Genomic DNA, 25547 nt, shown 5'->3' with positions numbered 1-25547 from the left:
GAGAGATGATCAATTTATTGTATCTAAATCTCTGAGAAATCGACATTTGACTGGTGCTAATCTCAAAGAAGAGCTTAGAGAGGTCCGAGCTGTGGTAACTAGCGTTTGGACAGTCAGAAGGAGACTTAAAGCAGCCAACCTGACACCAAAAAGGGCAGCTACGAGTCCCAAGCTAACTGCAGCCCAGAAGTAAAGGCGACTAGAATTTGCTCGTGAATATCTGGATTGGGACGACCATCAATGGAGTCAGGTATTATTCTCCGACGAAAGTAGGATCTGCCTACATGGCAACGAAAAGAGGCGTCGAGTCTATAGAAGGCCAGGAGAACGATTTGCTCAATGTTGTATACGAGAAATTGTGTCATATGGAGGCCGTTCTTGTATATTTTGGGCAGGCATTTCCATGGATGGGAAAACCGAGTTGCTTTTCGTGCCTGGTGGAGGACGTGGTGGAGGTTTAACGGCGGATCGTTACATCAGAGATATTTTGGAGGAAATGTGGTTCCATACGTGGGATTTATTGGTGATGCTTTATTTTATTGCATGATAATACACGATGTCATACCGCACGAGTCACCACCACCTATCTGATTGAGATCGGTATACCTACAATAAATTGTCCTGCGTTGAGCCCGGACATAAATCCAATGGAGTATGTTTGGGATGAGCTTAAACGAAGGGTCCGAAACAGAAATCATGTACCAAGGAACATAATGGAATTGAGGGCTGCGCTTAATGATGAATGGGAAGCAATGCTTCAAGAACTTATTAGAAAAGTCATCCGATCCATGCGAAATCGACTGGAAAGTGTAATTAGTAATAGGGGTGGTAATATCAGATATTGAAAAATAAAAAAATTCATTTCGTAATTGATGATTTCTCTGTTCATTATATCTTTCTTGGGATAGTTCCAATAATGAATATTTGAGAAACTCTGTTCATATAGCATCTTGTTCTTATAATGCGTTTTCCAAATAATGAAATAGCGGTTTTTGTAAGTTCAATAATAAAGTTACTGTTTGCACATTACATCTTGTTATTTTCATACTTCTTACATTAAAACAGAAGGTGTAATCTCAAATATCGCTTTTGAGTCGATTGTTTTGCACTCAAGTGTATTATAGTTAAACATAAAGTTAAATAGTATAAGACACAGCAAAAAAGAGCTTTTGGAGATAATTGAAGGGAAAAATTATTAAAACTAAGATAAATAAATAGATTTAAATTAAATACATTAATTAGAAAAACATATGGTTCGAATGAACTCTACTTCACCTCATATAATAATTACAGAGAAATAAAACGCCACAATAAAATAATCACAGTAGTTTTCGTACCGATAATCTAAAAATGTATACCATAATCCAATCCTCAGTGTCAGTGAAAACAAAGTATCACAAAGCATATTTCATACATAAAATTCAAGCTTCCATGAACGCTGTAGATGTTTTATCTAGGAAAACAATATACCACGTACATTAAAATTGTAAATACCTTAAAGCATACGTCTACATCCGTGAACACGAACGTAAAGAGAAAGAGCACTAACTCAAATTTTTACCGTCTTGAGACATCCGCGGCTTTATTCTACAAAAATAGTAATTTATTCCTACTTTCCAAGTAACTCCAAGAGCCTGGAAATACGGAGACGTGAAAATAGAAGTATATTAGGCGCTACAGCCAAACCAACCGTGATTTTATATATGGCAGAGGAAAAGAGCAATAAAATAATTTGGTGGTAAATTACTATACGAAATGAATTATTGAAACTTCTAGTTTTCGATTCGGCACGTGCAAATCTAGGGCACGGATTGAATTTTGAGACGACGGTAAATTTGTATTAATGTTTTGTAGTCGAGTTTGCTGATATTATATATTTGACCAGGACCGAAGATTTTGAAATTGTTCTGAAGTTATTTTCTTGTGACATTTTAGTAATTACTATTTTAATGAGAATAAGCCACAATTGAAGGTTAAAATAAGTTTATTGACGTTTCAATCTCCACTTCGGAAATAGTTCTCAAAATACAAACATTAATAAATTATACAAATTTTGTTTTTTGTTACTTGGTGAAAAATTCTTCTAATAATTTAATTTTATCTGATTCGTTTATATTAACAATTCGGACATATATTATACATTTTAAAGTAGACGACTTTAAAATGATATTGCCAATATTGCTGAGTTGCATTCCTGGGACGACTTTATTGTAGGATAGTTCATTCGATTACAAGAAACAAACTTTATCTTGTGAATATCCGTCAGAAAAAATCATAGCATGTAATTCGTCTTATATCATATCATGTCTCCACTATATTATTGTGGGTTTTAAATTTTATTTAGAAATAATATTTGTTTCAAAATCCTCCTTAAATATATCGGCTAATAATGGAGATAAACTAGAGCCCATTGCTAGACCACAATTTGGTTTATAGAAATCATTATTTAGTTGAAAATATGTATTATCAGTAGATGTTAATAACTTCATTATAGCTGAAATGTTTAGTCTTGTTCTAGTTGCCAATGTATCATCACTCTTTAATTTTGTCTTGACTAATTTAAAGTCTTATCCAATGGCACATTATATGTAGATGATGTATTCTCAATATGGCCTTATGGTTCAGAGTTGTTGGACACATTCCTGAATTATATAAACGATAAAGAAGAGAAAATAACATTTACCATGGAAAAGGAAGATAATAACACACTACTACCTTTCCTGGATGTTTTAACCTCTAAGAACGATACTGGATATGAGACTCAGGTGTATAGAAAACCAACACACCAAGAGATATTTAAATTTCAAATCAAATCACAATATTAATATTAAAAAGGGAATCATTAAATCCTTATACGATAGAGCCAAAGTTGCTTATTCTAACGAAAATTCGTTCTTGGAGAAAAAACATTTGTTAACATCTGTTTTATTAAAAAATTATTATCCTTTATCGTTTATAAATATGGAATTTTCTACAATCGACCGAATAGAACAGAACAACTTAGAACGAGATCCTACAGCATACACAGGAATAATACGAGGAAAATAATACCATACATAAAAGGATTAACAGAAAAACTTAAAAGGAAAGGAAATAAATTCAACATTTCAACAACATTCAAAACAACAAACACATTGAAATCTATTTTGTCTAAAACTAAACCTAATAATGAACAAGAAAGGACAAAAAATTGTATGCGATCAGTTTTATTTAGGTGAAACATCAAGGCCATTGAATGTTAGAATAAGTGAACATCAATCTTATATTAAAAATAGAGAATTTGATAGATCTCAAATATGTAAACACGCATGGGATAATGAACATAGGGTTCAATTGAATGATTCAAGTATAGTTTTAAAAAAACGGATGGTAAAAAGAGAAAAATCCAAGACGCGCCTCTAATTATGCCAAATGAGACCAATTGTGTCGCAAATTCCTAGGCAGAATGTAGTAGGTACGACCAAATATTTACCATGTCGGGATAGTATTATGAGGTTTTTGCCCTCATAATTTACTATCCCTAACAGGGGAATTTTACTGTTATCATCGCATGTGGTTGTCTTTTTAAAGACGAATTACATGCTATGATTTTTTTCTGATGAATATTCTCAAGTTACAGTTGATTTCATGTAATCGAATGAACTATCCTACAAGTAAAGTCGTCCCAGGAACGCAACTCAACAATATTGGCAATATCATTTTAAAGTCGTCTACTTTAAAATGCCTAATATATGTCTGAATTGTCAATATAAATGAGTCAGATAAAATTAAATTATTAGAAAATTTTTTTCACCAAGTAACGAAAAAACAAAATTTGTTTAATTTACTAATGTTGGTATTTTGAGAACGATTTCCGAAGTGGAAATTGAAACGTCAATAAACTTACTTTAACTTTTAATTGCGGCTTATTCCTATTTAAATAGTAATTACTTTAAAATGCCACAAGAAAATAGCTTCGGAACAATAATTTATTAATGTTTTGTATTTTGAGAACGATTTCCAAAGTGGAAATTCAAACGTCAAAAATAAACTCATTTTAAATTGTGGCTTATTCCCAATAAAAATAGTAATTACTTTATATATAACGAGAATTTCTACATAAATGTAATTATAATTTAATAAATCGACTGTTTTACTGAATAAAATTGTAGCAGTAACATTTTTTGATAATTTCGAATTAAAGTTTTTTCGTTGTTTGCATTTTCTGAGAAAATTCGCAATACTAATTTATATTATGAGACCAACAGACTATATAAATTTTTTGCTATATATTTTATATTTTCTATTAATTCTGTGCTTTTTGTTGGTTGAATTTTCTACTTTCTAATGGCCTAAAAATATACATTAGTATGGTGAATTTTCTCAGAAAATGCAAAAAACGAACAAACTCGAATTCGAATTGTTTTAATCATGTAACGATTATATTTTGTCTACCATAGGGTAAGATTATGGGGTTGAAAATTGGGGACAGAATTTATTGGGGCGGAGATAGGGCAAGTAATATAAATCGAAACGTATGCGAACGGCACTCAGGGTTTGTTTGGAGAGCTGGGGTCGTGGATAAGTAAATGGCAAGGGGTCGGATTGGGGCAACTACAAAAAAATGAAACAAAGGGATACTAACGTGAATCTCTTGGGACAAACAAAACAAAAGGAAACAGGAAATACCTCTAGCAATTTAAAAAGGACGCCACTTCGAGGTGCCAAATTATAACTATTACAACAGCTAGTTGTAACTATTGAAATAATTATTAAAAATGAAAAACATATCTTTATACATGAAACTCAAAAAAGGGGTTAACTAAAAAAATAAACAAAATGGTTAGAAAAAAAATTAAACATTTATTGTGTCTCACCACAAGCAGTTTCAAAAATACAGATAATACATAAAGAAAGTCACAAAAGTAAATATAAAAATAACAAAGAAAAACTTACATGTGTTCTATTCATTTAAAAATCGGGAGATGCTACAAAAACTTACAAATGTTACTGGACTATAAACTGTGGCAAATAAAAAATACTACTACTACTACTATTGGTTCACAGCGTTTTCCGACGCCTTCCGACTCCTAACCGCCATTCTTCTCTATTTAACCATAGGCCTGGGGGGATTTCTCTTTCCTCTAGTACTTTTAAATTCCCTCTCTCCAGCTTCTTCTCGGCCTTCTTCTTTTTCTTCTTCCTTGTGGTGTCCACGTCAAAATCTGTTTCGGAATCCTATCATCTGGCATTCTCTGTACACGGCCGTACCATATTAACTGTTTTGTTTTTATGTCATTAACTATTGTATGCTTGACTCCCATCATTTCTCGTATTCTCACATTTGGTATCCGATCTCTTCTTGATTTGCCTGCTGCTCTTTCCCAGAAGTCCATTTCTGTTGCTAGTAACAGTTTCTCTGTTCTTTGTTTTATTGGCCAAGCTTCACTGCCATATGTGATTACACTTTTAAATATGGTGTTGTATATTTTTTTTGTTCACTTTAGATATTGTTTGGTCCCACAGAATGCCGTTCATCATGGACATGGCTTTTCTACCCTGTATGTTTCTGTCTTTTATAGCAGCATCGAGTGTTCCATCTTGAGTTATCTTCATACCCAGGTACTTGTATTCATCACAGTGTCTAATTCCTACCCCATCGTCTAATATAATGGACTGGTTTGTCCCTCCAATACACATGGTTTCAGTTTTCTTAATGTTGACTTCGAGACCCCATTTGTTATATTCTTCTATTAGCTTCCGAGTCATGTAACTCAAGTCGTCATGATCCTTAATAAAAAATTATCTTTTTAAAGAATGAAAGCAATTATTATAAATTTCACTCTGCATGTCTGGGGTCAGGAACTGGAATTATACTGGGGACAGATCCGGGTTGACGACCAGGGATAAGAAGATGAGGGCGGAAGCCAGCACCGGCTGGAACACAAACCTTGAAAACTCGTCTCCTTCAAAGACTGAAACAGGCACAGCACAATGGAAACATGAGGCCATTACAAAAAACTATTGTAAAACTGCTCAATACCAAACATTTAACTGCTACTGCATACTACATTTCTATGACAAGGAACAAAACAGGAAACAATACAAATTCGTAGAAACATTTTTGACTAACACTATAAGCGACTCTAGTCGACAGCCGCTTTAGCGAGAGTGATCAGTTAATAATCTTTTAAATTCATTCGCTTAACTTAGCATAAACAAAACATATAAACTGGAATATTTATTTGAAGCGCAGAATATTGAGCGGTTTCGATCAAAGAAAAAAATACCTAAGAAGTATAAACAACTCTAAAAATGGTTTATTTTACTCGGCGACGCTAAGATGAATAATTGAAAGAATTCGGTGTTTTAATACGTACGAATGGGAAATGAAATACACTAAGATTATTCTTTGATATTTAACAAATACGAGGGGGTTTCAATACATATCCAAAGGATTTAGAAATGCTACAATCATTATGTAAACTTTGGAGCTATTTATTAAAATTTACACTTTATTTACTCGAAAAAGGTAAGATACCATGTTATATTTATAAATGAAACCATTGCAAATTCATGAAATATAGATATTGCAATAAACGTGCGAAAATAGTTGATTTTATTAATATTAAAGATCTGATTTGAAAGGCATGTTATCAAAAACATGTGACTACTACAATTTTATGAAGTAAAACAGTTGATTTATTAAATTATAAACATTTTAACATATTAAAGATTTATGTAGAAATTCGATTGAGAATTTTCAATTGAAAATATGTATTTTAAACCAAAGTGAATAATGAATTTTAAAATTTTAAATATTTTTGTCTGAACTTCCTTGTTTCATCCGTGAAGCTGATACAGAATTTTACATCCTCTAAAAATTCTCCAATAGGAAGAGCAGTAAATGCTTTGATGTTATTTCATTTATGTTCGACACATTGTAAGGCAGTTGAAATTGATATGTTAGTATATATAGATTTTAACATCAAAAGATTAAATTTTTTTATTTGAATACATAGATACTTTTGAAATAAAGTTATAGAAATTTTATGTACATGCTTTTGAGTTTTACCTACTGTACAGGGTTGGGGATAAAGTTTTAAACCAAGTAAATACCTTAGAAACGAAAAGTACAATATTTATGAAACTGCATGCAAGTGAAATGACACAAAACGCATTTAATGCCATATTTTTTGTTACTACTGGACTTCCGGTTTCACTGGAAATATACTTATAACAAGAAACAAATCACTTTACAGTAAAACAATAGATACGTATACTTTTCAAGACTTATGAGAATAATAATTTAAAAAATCACTTTAAATGTTCAAAATGCTCGCAAAAGTTCACATCCGCACAATTCAGCCTATTAATTTTAGTCTAATAAGACTAAAAAAATAAATTGGTGTCTTATTTTTATAGTTCCTTTAATTTTGCTGGCCTTGACTGTTCCTTCTACTGATATGTTGAATAATGTGGTTGACAGGGAATCACCTTGCCGCACTCCTGTTTCTATTGCAATTGATTTTGTGCAACTTTCTTCTGTTAATACTTTAGCTCGAGCTCCATACATGGTCATTTTTGTTAATCTGATTACTTCTGCTGGTATATCTTGATTTTTCATTTCAATAAATAATTTATTTCTTCCAATACAGTCAAAGGCTTGTCTGAAGTCTACGAAGAGGATGTGGAGTTCTATGTTGTGTTCGTGGCATTTTTCGATTGTTTGTGTAACTATGTGGATCGCATCTGTAGTGGACCTGCCTTCTCTGAATCCTTGCTGGTAGTCCCCAATTTTTTTCTCTGTGAATTGAGTGAGTTTTTGTTTGATGAAGGCTGTTAGAATTTTATATGTTGTACTCAGTAGAGATATTGTTCTGAAGCTATTTTCTTGTGGCATTTTAAATTAATTACTATTTAAATGGGAATAAGCCACAATTAATGGTTAAAATACATTTATTGACGTTTCAATTTCCACTTCGGAAATCGTTCTCAAAATACAAACATTAGTGAATATTATATTGATAATAATAATAATAATAATGCAATAGAGATATTGCTCTGTAGTTGTTACGGTTTGTTACTTCTCCTTTCTTAAATATTGGTATAATTCTACCTTCTTTCCAATCCTCGGGCATTTCTTCTGCTTCCCATATTCTAACTATTAGGTTATAGATGCTTGTTAATAACTTTTCCCCTCCGGTTCTTTTCTGTTTCATTTTTTGAATGATATCTAAATATTCATCATATATGTTGGTTTTATTTTTTGGTTTTTTATTTCATTATCTCTAATGTCTTCCATTGCGCCTACTTCCTCTTCCGGGCTTTCTTTGCATCTATATAGTTCTATGAAGTGTGTTTCCCATGATATATTGTCAATTTTAACTACTGGTCTACCTTTTCTTTTTTGAGCTTTTAGGTATCCAAATAGTTTGGCGCTGTCTTTGCTATTCTTTTCTAGGTCCTTTAGCAGCTCTTCCATCCACAGTTTTTTTTGTTCTTGCAACATTGTAAACATGATTATCGTGTTAAAAAATCATCCAAAAAAGTTGAATGTTTGGATGGAAATTGTCCAATATAGGCTTATGGATCCATTTTTCATAGACGGAAGCTTGACTGGTGACAAGTATTTAAATTTACTGAAGAACAAAATTATTCCTGAACTTCAAATGAATGGCCAGTTAATACAAAGTTTTTGGTTTTAACAAAATGAAGCGCATCCACACTATTATCGACTGGTTGCGAATTTTTTGAATGCGAATTGTCAAAATCGGAGGATTGGACGTAGAGAATTCTTCCTCTGCTTTCCTTTCCTAACCATGGTCTCCATTGTTGTATTTCGTGGTTCCATCTTTTATCCTTTAGTCGGGCATTGTGTCCTGCGAAGCTCCATTTTAATTTGGCAGCATGTTCTTCTGCGTCTTTTACTTTGGTTTTGCTTCTAATCCATTTGTTTGTTTTTTTGTCTCTCCCCGAGCACTGATCTTTCCATCGCTCTTTGTGCTTTTACTATTTTATCCATATTAGACTTGGTGAGTGTCCACGTCTGTGAACCATACGTGAGTATAGGGAGGATACACTGATCGTAAATTCTGGTTTTTAAATATTGTTCCATTTTAGTGCTTTTCAAGATCCAACTCAGTTTTCCAAATCCTGCCCATGTTAACCTTATTCTTCTGGTAATTTCGGCAGTTTGATTTTCTTTGTTAACTTTCATTATCTGTCCCAGGTAGGTGTATTCGCTTATTGTTTCTAAATTCAGAACGTGACATTTGACGTGAAATGTCACTTAAAATGACGTGAATGACGTATTTGCGTTTGTTTTTTGTGATAACATATTCATTAGCCCATCCTCTTCCATTTACCGCTTCATACGTAGTAATTGAACCAATAACAACTAAGATACGATATAGTGCCATTTTGGCAATGTTGCCATGTTTTATTTTCTTATTGTCATATTCGATATCCCACCCTCTTTCATTTGACGTCTCATACGTCAAAATCGGACCAATAGCAACCGGGATACAATATAGTGCCGTTTTGACAATGTCCTTTTGACAATGCTATCCCCTCCTCTTTCATTTAACGTGTTACACGTAGTAATCTGACTAATAACAACAGAGAAACGATAAAGTGCCGTTTTATCATTGTCTTTGCGTTTGTTTTTTGGTCTTACATATTCGTTATCACATATTCGTTCTTAAAATTCAAACAATTGTTCTGTGACAAAAATCTGAATACTGCGCTGAGAATGCCGGGGTAGAAACATGGACACTAAAAGCGCAAATAGTTAAAAAGATTGAAGCCATTGAACTTTGGATATACCGGAGAATGTTGAGAATCCCATGGACTGCCAGGGTCACCAATGAGGAAGTGCTGAGAAGGATGGGTCGAGACAAAAAATTGTTGAGAACGATAAAAGTACGCAAGACTGCATACCTTGGACACATACTAAGAAATAATAAATATAGTCTTCTGCAGGTCATCATGCAGGGTAGAGTCGATGGCAAAAAGGGAATAGGTAGAAAGAGGAAGTCATGGATACGAAATATTCGAGACTGGACAAGCATGACTGTAGACGAATTATTCCACGTTGCAAAAGACAGAGAAGCTTTTAAAAATGTGGTCGCCAACCTCCGTTAATGGGGACGGCATAGGAAGAAGAAGATATACGTTATCACCTCCCCTTTCCATTGATACCTTGCACATTGTTGAACATTCCTTGCATATTGCCTTTTGGCAATACGCTGGCATGTTTTTTTTCTGTGTCTACGTATTTGTTGACCCCTCCTCTTTCCATCGATACCTTTCACGTTGCTGTACGTCAAGCCGTTTCAGCGTTACTAGCTTAGTATCCTTTTGGTAATGGCGCCATCTTTGTTTTTTGTGTTAACGTATCCGACGAGAAGTCGCACCTCCACCAAAAAAAAGCGTCAAAAACGAGCAGAATGGTTAGATTTTCTTATGTAGATTTACATGGGAAAATGACCGATTTTGAGCCAGAACCTGTGCTGCCCCTTTACTTATGTCGTTCAAAGTTATTTCTCTAATGTTCGGTGTATTTGTCATTATTTATGTTTTTTCCAAGTTCGTCTTAAGACCTACTTTTTCCGAAGTTTGAAATAGTTGCGTCATCATGGTCTGTAGTTCTTCGAAACTTGTAGCGAATATTACAATGTCATCAGCGTATCTCAAATGACTCAGTTTTCTTCCATTAACATTTATTTCTTTATCTACCGAGTTAATGTCTTTTAACATGTCTTACAGTCCAAGTGTGAATAGCTTTGGTGAGATAACATCTCCCTGGCGAACTCCTCTGTTGATTGGTATAGCTTTGGTTTTCGCATCTATTTGTATTTTAATTGTAGCTTTCTAGTAAATATTATGTATGAGCATTCGGTATCGGGAGTCTGTCCTGCAGTTGTTCATAGCTCTCTCTATTGCCCAAAGTTCTATAGAGTCGAATGCCTTTTCATAATCAACAAAGCCAATGTATAAGTTCAAGTGATATTCATTGGCTTTCTCTATTAGCGTTCTGACTGTAAGAAGATAATCCGCTGTACTGTAACCTTTTCGGTATCTCACATAGTTACAGATATAACGGACTTTTGTCACAAAAGTTGATCACCCTGTATACCAGATATAGCAAGTTTTCGAGGACCTGTATAATATTTAAGTGACATGTACAATAAACCAATTGGTGTAGAACAGATGACTTCCGGCGAAGAAGAAAAAGTGTTATGTAAGCGTCTTAACACAAAAGAGGAAGTAGATGAGTCCATACCTTCATTTGAGGTCTTTCTCTTTATCCCCTGTGTTTCGATATTGTCAATATTTTGTCGACTTATTTCATTGCTCGTTCTTTTATCTCACTGTAGATCTACACGTTTTAATTTAAATAATTTTATAAGGGTTCATCGGTCCGCCTTTCGGTCTGGTATCATTCTGTATATTTGTGTATTAAATACTATAAAAGAGTTCATAACTGCAATAACGATTAGCAAGCTGAACGTGAGTGTTTCAATAATTGAAAGCTTTGTCACAGATAGTTTTGTTAAACTCCTCTACGCAAATCGTGAGAATGGGACATCGGTGTGGTTCAGAATCTCTGATTCTCTCCTGGAGTCTCGTGTATCGTATTAGCATTTTAATTGGGTTTTTACAGTTATCGATTATAAAAGGGGTTGCGCAGTTTTTGATTGATATATGAAAATAATTAAAAATATTATTTCAGTAAAAGCTACGATAAATTAAGCAGGCAATGAGATAAGAGGCATAGTTTTGTTTTATAAAATGACAGGATTGCCAATATTTAAGTGTCATCTTAACCGACAAAGATGGACGAAGTCCAAAAACCAGAAAAATAATTGCAATGGACAGGAAAGCGATTTTTGTAATATCTAAGAAGCAAGAAGATAAAATAAAGAATTGGATAAGAAACTTGAAGATAATAGAACATGAGTTCATGGATGTCTTGATAAAACTATTTATCTCCACATTCATTTGTCTCCCAAAAAAGAAAAACGCTAGAGAATGCAGCGGCCATCACACCATAATTCTGGTGTATCACCCACTTAAACTGTTCTTAAAGAACATTCACAGACGAATTTACCAAAAACTTCGAACTACCAGCTCGCCGAACTGTACATCTGTCTATAAATCGTGATGAATAGTTTTCAGTAATGAGACCAATGTCTTGAAAACCTGCAGAAATGATTGCAGCTCCAGCACAATCTGAAATCCCATAACGATCTAATGTTCTAGCAACAACCGAAAATGTGACATCATTCATTGGAAGTGAAGAAGTGGAAATAGTCGATTGCGATTGCAAGACCTCAATTTCACTATTTTTCTTTAATATATCTGTCCGTTGAACATTTAATCATATCTTTGAAGTTGTAGGTGATTAGGAAGTACTAGGAATAGATTCCACTTTTATTTGCAAGGCTCGTTGTTCTTCACGCTGTTGTTGTTGGTGTAATTTATGTAAATTCTTCTCAACTTTTTTGATACCTTTTCGGTTGCTAGGACAGTGGCAATTTCTTCCTATCTTCATCAAACTTGAATAGCTTCTCTTTGTAACGGTCTTTCCTGCCTTTATAAGGTTTCAATAATGTTCTATACTTATCGTGGTAAGCTATAATAAGCTAATATTATTTTGTGTTCTACGATTACTATTGAAGCTCTGAGGCATATCTCCTCTACTCTTTCCGTCACAATTTTACTGGTTTTCCGCACACAGTTGTTATACTGTTTTTTTATAACTTTGAGATACGAATATCAACAGTTTTATCATATCTTCGTATGTAGGTAACACATTTTTTGTGAGCTGCCAGAACCAAATATTGGATAAGATACTTCACTCCGGAGCAATTCCATAGTTGTAAAATCTAATTGAAGCTAATGTAAACGAATTTACATAAAATTTGTCACAATACTAAACCTTGACGATTCAACTTAATGCTATAGAAAACGGTACTAAACCCACCAATTATCGAAACAGTACTCTGGATAGTAAATACCTACTTAGAATTGAAATTGAGTGGGAGAGTGACGGCCAACTCTTGTGACAGGTTATAACTGATTGGTTGCATTGGTAAGTATGTTGGAAACATACTTACAAACATGTAAGAATGTTTCATAGATTACAACAAGGCTTTCGATAAAGTCCGTTATTAACAGCTAATAAATGTCCTCAAAACAAAACAAATTAACTTCAATGACCTTCGAATTATAACGAATCTATAAGCATCGGGCATATACAGTCATTAAGGAAGACACTTTGAAATTAATGAATTGAATTGAAGAGAGTTTGAAATTAAAAGAGAGGTGCGACAGGGATGTGTATTGTCACCAGTACTGTTCAACTCATACATTGAAGAAATTATGAAAAGAGCTACGTAGGACACGATACTTTCATAATGGCGGACAAACTCCACGACTTCCAGAGGCTAATGAACAAGATAGTTGAGTATCGAGCAGATTATAGACTATTAATAAACATCAAAAAATATAAAGTTATAAGGTTATCAAAAACTCAAAATAACGATGAAAGCCTAATAATTAAGGATAAGACTTTAGAACAAGTAGAAAACTACAACTATCTTGGCACACAATAATTAATCATACAAACGATTACTCTAGAGAAATCAAAGTTCGAAGAGAAAAAGCACTGAATACAATGAGAAAGGTACTTTGTAGAAAAGAACTGAAATTAGATTTGAGAGTTAAGCTAGCAAGGTGCTATATTGGTTCCACTCTGCTCTACGGAATGGAAGCGTAAACCTTTAATGCGGCTACTACTAAGAAGCTAGATGCATTATAACTGTAGATATATAGAAGAATCTTGAAGATTCCATGGGTCGAGCATGTAACAAACAGCGAAGTCATGAGAAGAGTTAGATTGGAAATAATAGTATTTCAATTGATTATACAAGGGAAGATCCAAGGCATGAGACGTATAGGAAGGAGAAGAATCTCATGGCTGAGTAAGTTAGGGAAATGATATGGATGGAAATGAATCAAACTATTCAGAGCAGCCGCATATAAGATCAAAACAGCCATGATGATTGCCAACCTCCGTCGCTGAGATGGCATGTAAAGAAGAAAGAATATAAGAAGCATGCAATCAGTCAAGTAGTTAAAGACAAAAAAACGCCGCTGATTGAGACACGTAACAATAACCTTTGAGGATATGTGAACTAAAGATATTCACCTGGCTTAAAAAAACAAAAGAAGTCCAATAAACAATGACTAAAGATAAACTTCAAAGAGCAAGCGTCACATTAGTACATATAGATCGGAATACTATAAAAAAACCAGGGTAGCAGTAGAAATTGAAAAACATCCAAAAAATTTTCCCAAACACTCCCAACTGTATGGAAACCAATTTTACAGAAAAACGTAGAAATTGAATTAGCGAATGAGACACCACCCATTCGCTTGCGCACAAGACTTAGTACAAGCACAGTTACAAGGTATTTAAACACAGCATGCAGCGGTCTAGAAATTAGTTCTCGTCGAAAATCAGGAAGAAACAGTGACAAAATTATTCAACGCGGAGTCAAACCCGGAATACTACAGCAATCACATACATCTCTAGGAAACCTCAAATCCAATATAATCAATCTACGGGAGGAAATTCTACGAGATCTTAGACGATATGAAAAACTACGTTTAAAGCAAAGGAAGTTTAGGAGAAGGAGGGGTAATATCGCGCGGCTAAGCAGAAACATCCTAGAAATTTACATTTTACGCAATAAACGGTTGGCAAATAGGTAAACTTTGAACAAATATGTTTGGTTTAAGACGTTATAATAATTAAGAAAAATTAACTATATATTACTAAAATATTGTACAAATACCGCAAACTAAAAGAGGTAAGGAAATAGCTGGAAAGTTCCGAAAACGCAACAGCAGAAAAATAACAGATGATGAAGGCAATCTTGCCATAACCAAAGAACATACGTTGCTCCAAGTAAAAATACTTGGAGCAACTATTCCACGTCCTTAGAAGAATACAAGAACCCACCATTGAAGAAAATTCAGGTCTCGAAATCCTACCAGAAGAAATAACGGCAGTCGTCAGACAAATGAAGGATGGAAAGGCCCCGGGACTTGATGAAATTCCTGCAGAACTGCTGAAGCTATTACGATGCAGAACAAATAAAAATAATAACTGAAATATTTAATGAAATATACAAGGCAGGAAAAATACCAGTAGAGTGGCTTGCTGACCTGAGAGCATGGTATAGATATAGAAAGACCTGAACACAGCTATTCCATATAGCAACGAACATTATAGCTAGAGCTAAGAAGGAGAAACCGTTTCCTAGGATAAATGATCATTGAGGGGGCGTAAGAACCAGAAGCAATAACAGCACATAAGATTGTAATTGTCCGTGCATCTTCGGCAGAAGTGGCAACACTCACTTCTTTTTGTCCTCTTTTATCATAAACTTTTCCTGATTTTTTCTAAATGGTCCGTATACGGTCCACATTGTAGATTCTGTCGCCTCTACATTTAAACTTGTTCAAAACGTCTTCAAGTTTTTAAAATAAAATCCAACAGCTTCAGCATTGAAGGACGATTTATGCTAGTGCCTTTTGACTGACGAAGACTTAGTTGGGGATTCCGTTTTAAAAATGCACTTAGCCAGTATTTCCCAGCTTGTTTCTTGTTTCTATTGAATCTGTGAAATCGAAAGCTATTTGTCTCAACTTCCAAGGGGTAACTTCATAAAACAAATTTCTCAATTTTATTATGTGATCTGCTAACTCTGCTTCTTCTTCTTTGGTAAATACTGGTTTCCTTCCCATTTTCTTCCAATTTCTAGCGGCTGCACGTATTTTGGCACCTGTATTAATTGCAGCTATAGCGTTATTAAGCACCGCAATATTACCCCTCACCATGCACCTATATGAAGCTGAGTTTCCACAAAACAACTATAAAACTAAGAATATGTGAAAAACTGCACGTCTAGCCCTTATTAGAGAAGCGAATCACGACATCAGACGAGACATCAATAAAATAAATTCAGTTGTTAAAGCTAAACCTCACACTAAGAAACAAAGTATATCTGACTTTGTGGAACATCTTTGATAAACTGACAAACTTTCGATCAAAGACAGGTGGTGACCTCATAAAAAAACAGATAAGAAAGTTTGAGAAATTAACACTACAACAACGAAGAAAGGAAAAGGAACTACCAAAAACAGAACCCGGTAAATTAGTTTAAAACTTCTCAGAACTTATTTTGGGATGACGCCACCACCGGTGTCCTTACCAAAAGGTTCAAATTTTGTATTGTATTGGCATGGATTCCCAGCAAAAATTTCATTAGCAAAGTGGAAACTGCTATTACTAATCTACGGTCAGAAACAGCCGAGATCATACGTCAAGATGTATTACAAATATTAAGAACAGCCAAATATATGGCTCACGAAATGAGGGTTGGTTTCTCAACCTACAGTTACAATTTGCTCCGTTCTTTATGACTTACCATATATTGTATCTGTCTGTGTTGTATCTATTTTACGCTCTTTAAAAAACAGACAGATCTAACTGAGGAAAGTAGGTATTAACCTAAAATCTGATCGTAGCCTTAAATAAACGTGATTTAAAATATAATTTTCCACATAAATCGAAAAATACCTGTTGGCGTCGTCTTTTACCTTGAGTCTCGCAAAATCCTTATGCGTAAAAGCACAAAGCTTCATGTAAAATCAATGACAAATTTCCGTAGAATAATTGTCTGCACAAGATAAAGGATTTTCCGACCTACTTCCCCTCTTCTTTGATATTCGAATAAGTGGATCACACAAAAGGTGTAATGGAAAGACGTTATACAAGAGATAGAAGTGCATCAAACTAAATTAGAAAGAATATTGGCTTTATTTAAGAATTAACGTACCTACATCTCAGAAAAGTATCTACTTACTGTTGACGGCTTAAGTTTATCTAAGCTTACCTGAAAATAAAAAAAATATGATATTAAACAATATTAAATTGTAAACATTTTAAACAAATTCTTATTAAACAGACAATATTCGTTATTTGATTCTCGTCAACTAGACATCGTGTCGATAGCGGTTTATAAGCGATAAGCATACAAAGATACAAAAAATCGAAAAACTAGTACCTAAGATAACAATTAAAAAGTTTGTGCACAAAGTAGATAGTAAAATTATTAAATTTATATATACCTACGATTTTCCCATTCGTTGATATAAGTATATAACAATGCTTTTGATAAATGTGGTGATAACAATATGCAATAGACAAAATATGTAAAAGATTAAAAGTCATTTTTTACTTATAAACAATATATAAACAATGTAAGATCGCTATTCTGAATCCAACAACAACTGGGTTGTGATCAGAAGCTACGTCAGCACATGGATACGTCTTTGTGAACTTGATAGAATTACTGTATCTTCTTCCTATTATAATATAGTCTATCTGGTTTCTTACGATTTTACCCTCTGTACCCCGAGGCGACTTTCAGGTATATAATCTTCTTGATGGAAGCATGTATAACGTGTTTGTTATTACCATTCCTTTTTCTTGGCACATTCGACCAACCTTTCAAGTCTTTCATTGTACTTGCCAAGTTTATGTTCTACAATCATATCTTTGTATTTCCCTTTGCCTACTTTGGCATTGAAGCCACCTATTACAATAAATTTTTCATATTATTTACATATTTTAATACTTGGTCAATATGACCATAAAATTCTTCGATACTCTTGTTTTCACTCTGAGCTGTAAGTTTATAGACGTGTACTACATTCATTTTCGCATTCCGAGTATGCAGTTCTAACACCATTACTGTTTGTAACAGATGAATATAGCTAGTTATTGATCTATTGGTAATTTTATTCACCAAAATTCCGACTCTGTTTGGATGGGCCTGCTAGCTACAATTACCCGGCCATCTTACATCACTTTTTACGTTTCACGTTCCGATTTTTAAATTCTGTTGGTATAGTACATCCACTAATAATTTTCCAACATAAACATGCCTCATTCTGGTATCAAAGAGACCGCCTTTCAAATCAAGGTTGTCAGACATATTTCCTAAAATTCCTAAGATTATATTTAAAAAATATTCTCTATTCTCTATTCGTTATTATTCAATTGCTAGTCAACGAACGACACTCTTAAAAAATAATATGAACATATTCTCAAAATATATATATATATATATATATATATATATATATATATATATATATATATATATATATATATAAATTAATTAACTAGGTACTAATATTTCCATGGACTCTTCACTAATGAATTAAAGCAACCGTGAACTTTGTATATATTACTTATATTCTAAGTAATTTTCGAATATTGGCAACATTGTAGTCTGGAGAGAATTTGAACGTTCGACGTTGCCCTGTTGGTGAATTTAGCGGTAATACTTTTATAGATATAATGATCGACTTTTAAGAAATCAGACAACTTTTAAGAATCCAAGTTCTCAAAAACGGTTTCAAGAATTGTATTATTTTTTTCCAAATTTCATTGATTTTATACCTTACCTGGAAACATGAAAAATTGCAGATATATTAATAATGGTATTAAGGTTATATTCACTAATTTTAAACTCATGCATTATGGCAACAGCGAAGCGCAAAGCCGTAAATTCTAATGAACACCTGTTTGTCTGGCTATGTGACACCCTAAAATATTTCCTTTTGCAGAGTCGGAGGCTTATTATAAGGTATAAGTAATATAAGTTATAAGTAATATTATATTTTTCTAGGATGGCATTTTTTAAGATGCATCAACTTCTGTGTTATCAATAAATAATGACAATTATGTTAATGACAGCTCCGAATTAAAAAATAAAGATTTGCACGTACAATCCCAAAGAATAGTTTTAAATATGTATGAGTGTTTGAAAAAAGAAAATATTGGGATGGCTGATAATGCAATTGTTTCGAGAATTCATGTATTAAAAAAATCGGGTATAAGACGATATATACAATTATTAAATTAGGCACAGTTACAGATCATTCCTTAAAACGAAAGCGACCAAATAAAAAATTGGGTAGGATTGACACTGCTGCAAAAGACGTTATTCAGCGAACAGTTTACAATTTTTACAAAGAAAATAGAGTGCCTACTTTAGAACTGATTTCTGAACTGAACTGAAGAGATTTCCCTGAATATAATTATATATTCCGCCGAGTTCAGTGATTGTTATGGATAATGCGTCGGATCATTCCCACATATTAAATAAAATACCTAATAATAACACGAAAAAGGATGAAATTTTAAAATTTATGCAACTTAAAAACATCACTGTTCCTAAAAAGATTCCAGTAAAGAAAGAATTAATTAGAATGATCAAAAGTCGGAATTTTAAAAACGAATACGTTATTGACACCATTTGCAGCAGGCACGGCCATACTCTTTTGCGATTACCCTCATACTATTGCATTTTTAATCCAATTGAAATGGTTTGGGGTACCGTAAAAAAACGATTGCGAAAATATAATCAGTCACCAACATTAAGCGCAATAGCCATTGAGAATATTCGAGAAATAATTAGTGGCATTAATAGCGATGTGTGGAAAAATTGAGAAGCTCATGTTGTAAAAATAGAAAACGAATATCCTGTTTTAACGGCAATAGCACCAATAGTTATCCAACCTGGGAACGATTCGACTTCAGAAGACTCTGACGATTCTTTTCAGTCCTTCTGATTAATTTCTTTACAGCTATCGCGATGCATCTTGAACACTAGTATTCATTATTATACAGTGTGTCGCATTTAAGATGAAGACAACCTCTATATATCAGCTACTAAAATACATACAAATTTGACATTTTGCACAGTCATACATGTTGATAGTGCACATTTTTTTAAGATAGTCATCTGAAATTTTAATTTTAAACGCGGCTTACTGCGAATCCACAAACAGGGTAAATTTTCGATATTTTGCTTCGCGTTAGAGAAATCGGAAAAACTTATTTGGAAAAGTTGTTCCACTTATTGTAACCGCACATACCAAATTTCATGATAAAATTCGCAATTTTAGTTTTTCAGTATTATTTGTAATCTCGATCCTAAATCTACAATTGGCTGTCTAAAGATGCATCTCGGGACAGCCAACTGTCCGTTTTAGAATCCTGACTACAATTGAAGAGCTTATTTCCAAAGTGTCTTAAATCCATATAATGAAATCCATGAAATTACAGATTTTCATACAAATTTAACATACAAATTATACAATTTTACAATTTTCATATGCACTTTTAAATGGTAAATAAGAAGTTGTTTTGGTACATATAACTTTATTCTAGACTTGAAGAAATCTATAAAGTTTAAAAAAAGAAAATTAAAAAAATCGAAATTTTGGATTTAAGACACTTTGGAAATAAGCTCTTCAATTAATGATAAAAGTAAAAGTGCGCTCTAACTCGAAGCAAAATATTGAAGATTCACCCTGTTTGTGCATTAACAGTAGGCCGTGTTTAAAAATTAAATTTCAGTTGACTATCTTAATTGCTGGATAGACAATCTTTTAAAATTTTCTGACAGAATGAGCCATTATTTACAGATAATTGTAAAAAAATATTATGGTTTATGTAAAAACTAAATAATAAGTCCAATATTCTTATAAATCACTAAAATTAACAAGCTTTAATTTGAAAGAATTAATTTGTTATTTATTCGATGTTGTGAGCCCGCTCCTATTTGAAAAAAAAACTGATTCTGTCCTTTGAAGAGTCCTATTCAAAAATGCCCCGTTTAAACAAATCGAAGGTTGAAGGGTGCCGGACATTTTTGCCGGAAACAATTCAAATTCAAAAGATCACCTTTTTCTGCTACGGAAAATATTGCTCCGATTTCTCACCAAAATCAATGTTGATACTTTAGTTTAGATACTCTTGAATCCCAAAAATACTCATTTACATATTTTTCAAGCCTCGAAAATGCATATTAGGTATCGCATTTTTCGGATTTTAAATCGCCTATATCTCCAAAACTATTAACTTTTGAGAAAAATGACATAGATCTTATTTAGAGTCACCCAAAAACCTAAAAAATATTTTTTGGAGCACAAAAGGTGATATTTTGAATTTGTTTAAAAAATTGTTTAAACAATTTCTGCCCAAAAATTGAGAAATTTTCCTGAATATAATTATGTAAAAATTAATAAAAATTATATGATTTTTCTTGAAATATGCGTTTGATAACTGATCATTTACATATTTTTCAAGCCTCGAAAATGCATATTAGGTATCGCATTTTTCGGATTTTAAATCGCCTATATCTCCAAAACTATTAACTTTTGAGAAAAATGACATAGATCTTATTTAGAGTCACCCAAAAACCTAAAAAATATTTTTTGGAGCACAAAAGGTGATATTTTGAATTTGTTTAAAAAATTGTTTAAACAATTTCTGCCCAAAAATTGAGAAATTTTCCTGAATATAATTATGTAAAAATTAATAAAAATTATATGATTTTTCTTGAAATATGCGTTTGATAACTGATCCCTTTTCTTAATTTCCACGCCAATGGTCGGCATTGGCATCAAAGAATCTCAAAAGCCGACGCTTGGCAAATTGACGATGGAAAAAGTATACTAAAGAGACTTTTTTCTCAGTACAAATCTTATTCCAGAGATGCAGAGACGTCAACTGCGACGTATACACATGTCTGGTTGATTACGAGAAAGCGTTTGATCGAGTACAGCATGCCAAGATAATGCAAATACTAAAAAAATCAGGAATTAACAACCAAGATCTGAAAATAATTAGAAATCTTTACTGGAATCAGACAGCAAATCTTAGAGTTGAAGGTGAACACACTGATTATGTGAAAATCATGCGTGGAGTGAGGCAAGGCTGTATTTTGTCTCCTCTAATCTTCAATCTGTACTCTGAAAGAATATTTATCGAAGCTTTGCACGAAACTGAAAAGGTATTCTACTAAATGGTTACCGGCTAAACAACATCAGATATGCAGTATGACACCATAGTATTTGCGGACATCTTAGAAGACCTACAAGTTCTTATGAACAAAATCACGTATTACAGTCAACAATATGGACTTAATATAAACATTAAGAAGACAAAGCTTATGAATATTAGCAAGAAAAGGATAACAGAAGGTCAACTCTACGTCAACCAATCCCCTGTAGAAAGAGTGGCGCACTACAACTACCCCGGCACCGTCATAAATGAAGAATGGACCAACAACCAGGAGATTAGAGCACGCATCGGAAAAGCTAGATCCGCCTTCAATGAAATGGGGGCCTTCTTCAAGAGTCACAACCTCTCTCTTGTGTCAAGACACACAAAAGTAAGAATGCTGCGATGCTAAGTCTTCTCTGTCCTTTTTTATGGTGTTGAATCGTGGACCTTGAACGAAGATGTGTGCAGAAAACTGGAAGCATTTGAGATGTGGCTATATCGAAGAATACTTAAGATCCCGTAGACTGACCGAGTCACAAATGAGGAGATCCTCAGAAGAATGAATAAGAACCGAGAGGTACTGACCACCATCAAATCACGAAAGTTACAGTTCTTCGGACATATTATGCGAAATGAATCCAGATATTCTCTCCTTCAAGCCATCCTGCAAGGAAAAATATTTGGAAAACGAGGTCCAGGAAGAAGAACATCTTGGTTAAAGAACCTCAGAATCTGGTTCAATACAACATCTGATAAGATAAAGATTGCCATGATGATCGCCAACATTCGTAACGGATAGGCACATCAAGAAGAAGAAGACTAAGAGATTGGGAGATAATTATGGCCCACAAAGTGTAGCATTAAGTAGATCTTCTATCGGGTACGTAAAGGAGTATCTACAGGTTACCCATGGTATCTCTAATAGTACTAGTCATATTTCTCAATACTGCAGTAGGATTCTCTTTCGTGTTCTAGCCCATTTTTTCTTCTATTTTGGCCTAAATATTCTTTCTATTTCACCTTTTAACATCCACTATTTGTTTTTCTGTGGTGCTCATCGATATTTTGATTTTGTTTTGCTTCTTACTTCAATATGTAACACAAGAAACTTATGCGTTGGCTTACAGTCTCACTATCTGTAGTCCTTACTTTCATGTATAATTTTTTTTTTTTTCATAAAATAATCTATTCGGCCTATTTGGAAGTAATTTAGTACCCTTTTCTGCTTGATAAGTGACACAAAATTGCATGTAAACAAACCCCACTTCTAATAAACATCTGGTACAACTAGTACTGGCATAGTCGTAGCTAGATATGACGATTCTTAACACATTCGTTCAAAAAGAGTAAAAGTCAAATTATGATATACTTAATAGTGAATTTAACAAATTAACAATAAAATTATCATTTAATAAGAGTGCTAAATAGCTTTTTGAAACCAACTTGTTGTCTTGAATGACACCGCGTTAGCATTGAAAAGCGTTGTTGCCTGATGGTATTTTAAATTTTGATCACCTAGTTCTCATTTTACAACACAATTTAAATAAATAATTGAAAAGTAAATTACCTATTTAATAAACATAAACTAACACAAGCTATATAATTACAAAAGTGATTCGAAACTCAGTGACTATGACTAAATTAATACCCATTGGGTCGATCGCATCGCCATATGCATAATAATTGGTCGGTAAATGCTTCGCTTTGGCTCTCTGTTGGTCCGCTTTGAGTGTCAAGGAAATATTCGAATTGTGACAATTACAATTGAAAGGAATGCTTTTATTCGCTTTAATAAACGTGTCACAGAAGGTTCAAGCTTATTTGAAATGTATATTAGAAGATTCAATTTAATATTCGAAATATCAACGCAATATGGTTTGCTGGAAGATAGATTTAATAACTATTAGTTTGTCATTAGAAAGGAAATTAGAAAGGAGAATTATAAGGTATTAAAGGCGAATTAAAGTAAATTAACAACAGAATAGGGAGAATTTACAGAAGAGCTAATAAAAAGGGAAGACAAAAACCTAAAAACTAAACATAAAAAACAGAGAAGAATTTAAGAAACAATGATAAAATGTATAAAGATACATCTAATGATTGAAATGAAAGTTCGAAGAGCACCAAAATTGGGAGAAACATCATGACTAATTGAGGAGTCATGACTAATTGAGAGGTACATAAACCAGAAGGGTTGGGTATATATTCTTCCACAGTTTAAAATTCCTAATCGTGTAGTGCATGGCTTCTTAAACTGTGCGCCGCGGGATTGTCTCGGGGACCGAGCGTCGATGCGACTGAGTTGAGTAAGCGCCGTGCGCATTCTGGCATGCCGCTTTTTCTACTGAAACATCTGAAACATCAGTTCCCACTAAAGCAGTGCTCGCCTCCTAAATGATAGCTCTTCTTCTTCTTCTAGTTCCATGACTGTTATCGAGTCGATTTTCCGTACCATTGGCTTGGAACATGATCATAGCTCACCATTTTCAAATGTAAGAAACCACACACGCAATTTCTGATGAACTTTTTTTTCATCTTTATAGAGGAGGGGTCTGGAATCTTCAAAAGACATCTCAGTCCAAGACGCCGCCTGACTAACCTTAGTGCAGGATTCGTTCTTCGTACTCAGGCGATAGTTCCCGAGGTACTTTAATATGCCCTCTCGTCGCCGAGTCTATGCCAAATGCCTACCTGCTAAACCAGACCCTCCTCTGTCATCCAGCGATCCGGAAGTGGAATGGCCGCTGTAAGGCCGGCATCACTTCCGAAGCACTACCTTCATTCATGCATTTTCCATTCATACAGATCCACAGTCCATTCATCAGCAAGGAGGCTCCGTGTCTCGTTCCAGGTAGCGCGTAGAAAACCCTCATCGCTCCTAGTACGGCATCATTCCCAGGCGGGCATTTCTTCCTTCCCTACAGTTTGACTCACGCCTATCTAACTCATACAGTGTGATCCACTTCTCTAGCTTCAACTTCCAGCATATTTCACTCTTACCTTTGCCATTGGTCCAGCTGTCTTTCTTCCTCTTCCTTTTTCTTGATCACTGCACGGATATAGCTGTGTACGTTAGTCCAACCTGATTTATTTTCAATCATTCTCTCAATCATTTCTTTCACTGTAAAAAAATTCACACCTGTCTCTCTCTCCATTCTCTTCCTTTCTACTATCCATCTGCTGCAATCTAACATCGTATGTGTCACAGTGTCCAAGTATCCAGAGTATAGGCATTCATCTGTGTCAGCCTTTTCGAACCTAGAGAGGTAGGCCCTAAAACACCAGTGTCCTGTGAGCACCTGCGTCAGGAAATAATGCAGTCGCCTGTGGCCACAGTGCACCCAATCTCTTAGGTTCGGGATCAGCATTTTTGGGCACCACAGTAAGATTTGGGCCTCTTCTCTCATAGAGCTCTTTTTCTCTACCGCCGAAACATACAACGGAACACATTCAGTAATGGTCCACAAGGCTGCCACAGACACAGTCCTGTAGGCACATGCCACTCGCAACAGACTTGTTCTGTCCACTTGTGTCATGAGGCTCCTATAGGCCGTTATCTCTACCGTCTCGCTCCAGAGTGGTGCTGCATAGACGACGATCGACTGAACAACACCGTGTAAGACCC

General features: G+C 34.1%; 1 protein-coding gene across 4 annotated transcripts in view; it reads right to left on the bottom strand.

Annotated features, from left to right (window-relative positions):
• The window catches only part of Tpst (tyrosylprotein sulfotransferase), a 533460-nt gene that overhangs the window by 422095 nt on the left and 85818 nt on the right, over window positions 1-25547 (bottom strand). Inside the window, exon 2 of one of the 4 annotated variants that reach the window (XM_072532279.1) lies at window positions 16923-16952. The exons of the other annotated variants lie outside the window; for them this stretch is intronic. The gene's annotated coding sequence lies outside the window, so the exon portion shown is untranslated. The remainder of the gene's footprint in view (window positions 1-16922; window positions 16953-25547) is intronic. 4 annotated transcript variants of the gene reach the window in all.

Source organism: Diabrotica undecimpunctata, chromosome 5, assembly GCF_040954645.1.
Source record: "Diabrotica undecimpunctata isolate CICGRU chromosome 5, icDiaUnde3, whole genome shotgun sequence".
Lineage (NCBI taxonomy): Eukaryota > Metazoa > Arthropoda > Insecta > Coleoptera > Chrysomelidae > Diabrotica > Diabrotica undecimpunctata.
This window is presented reverse-complemented; position numbering and strand designations above follow the sequence as displayed.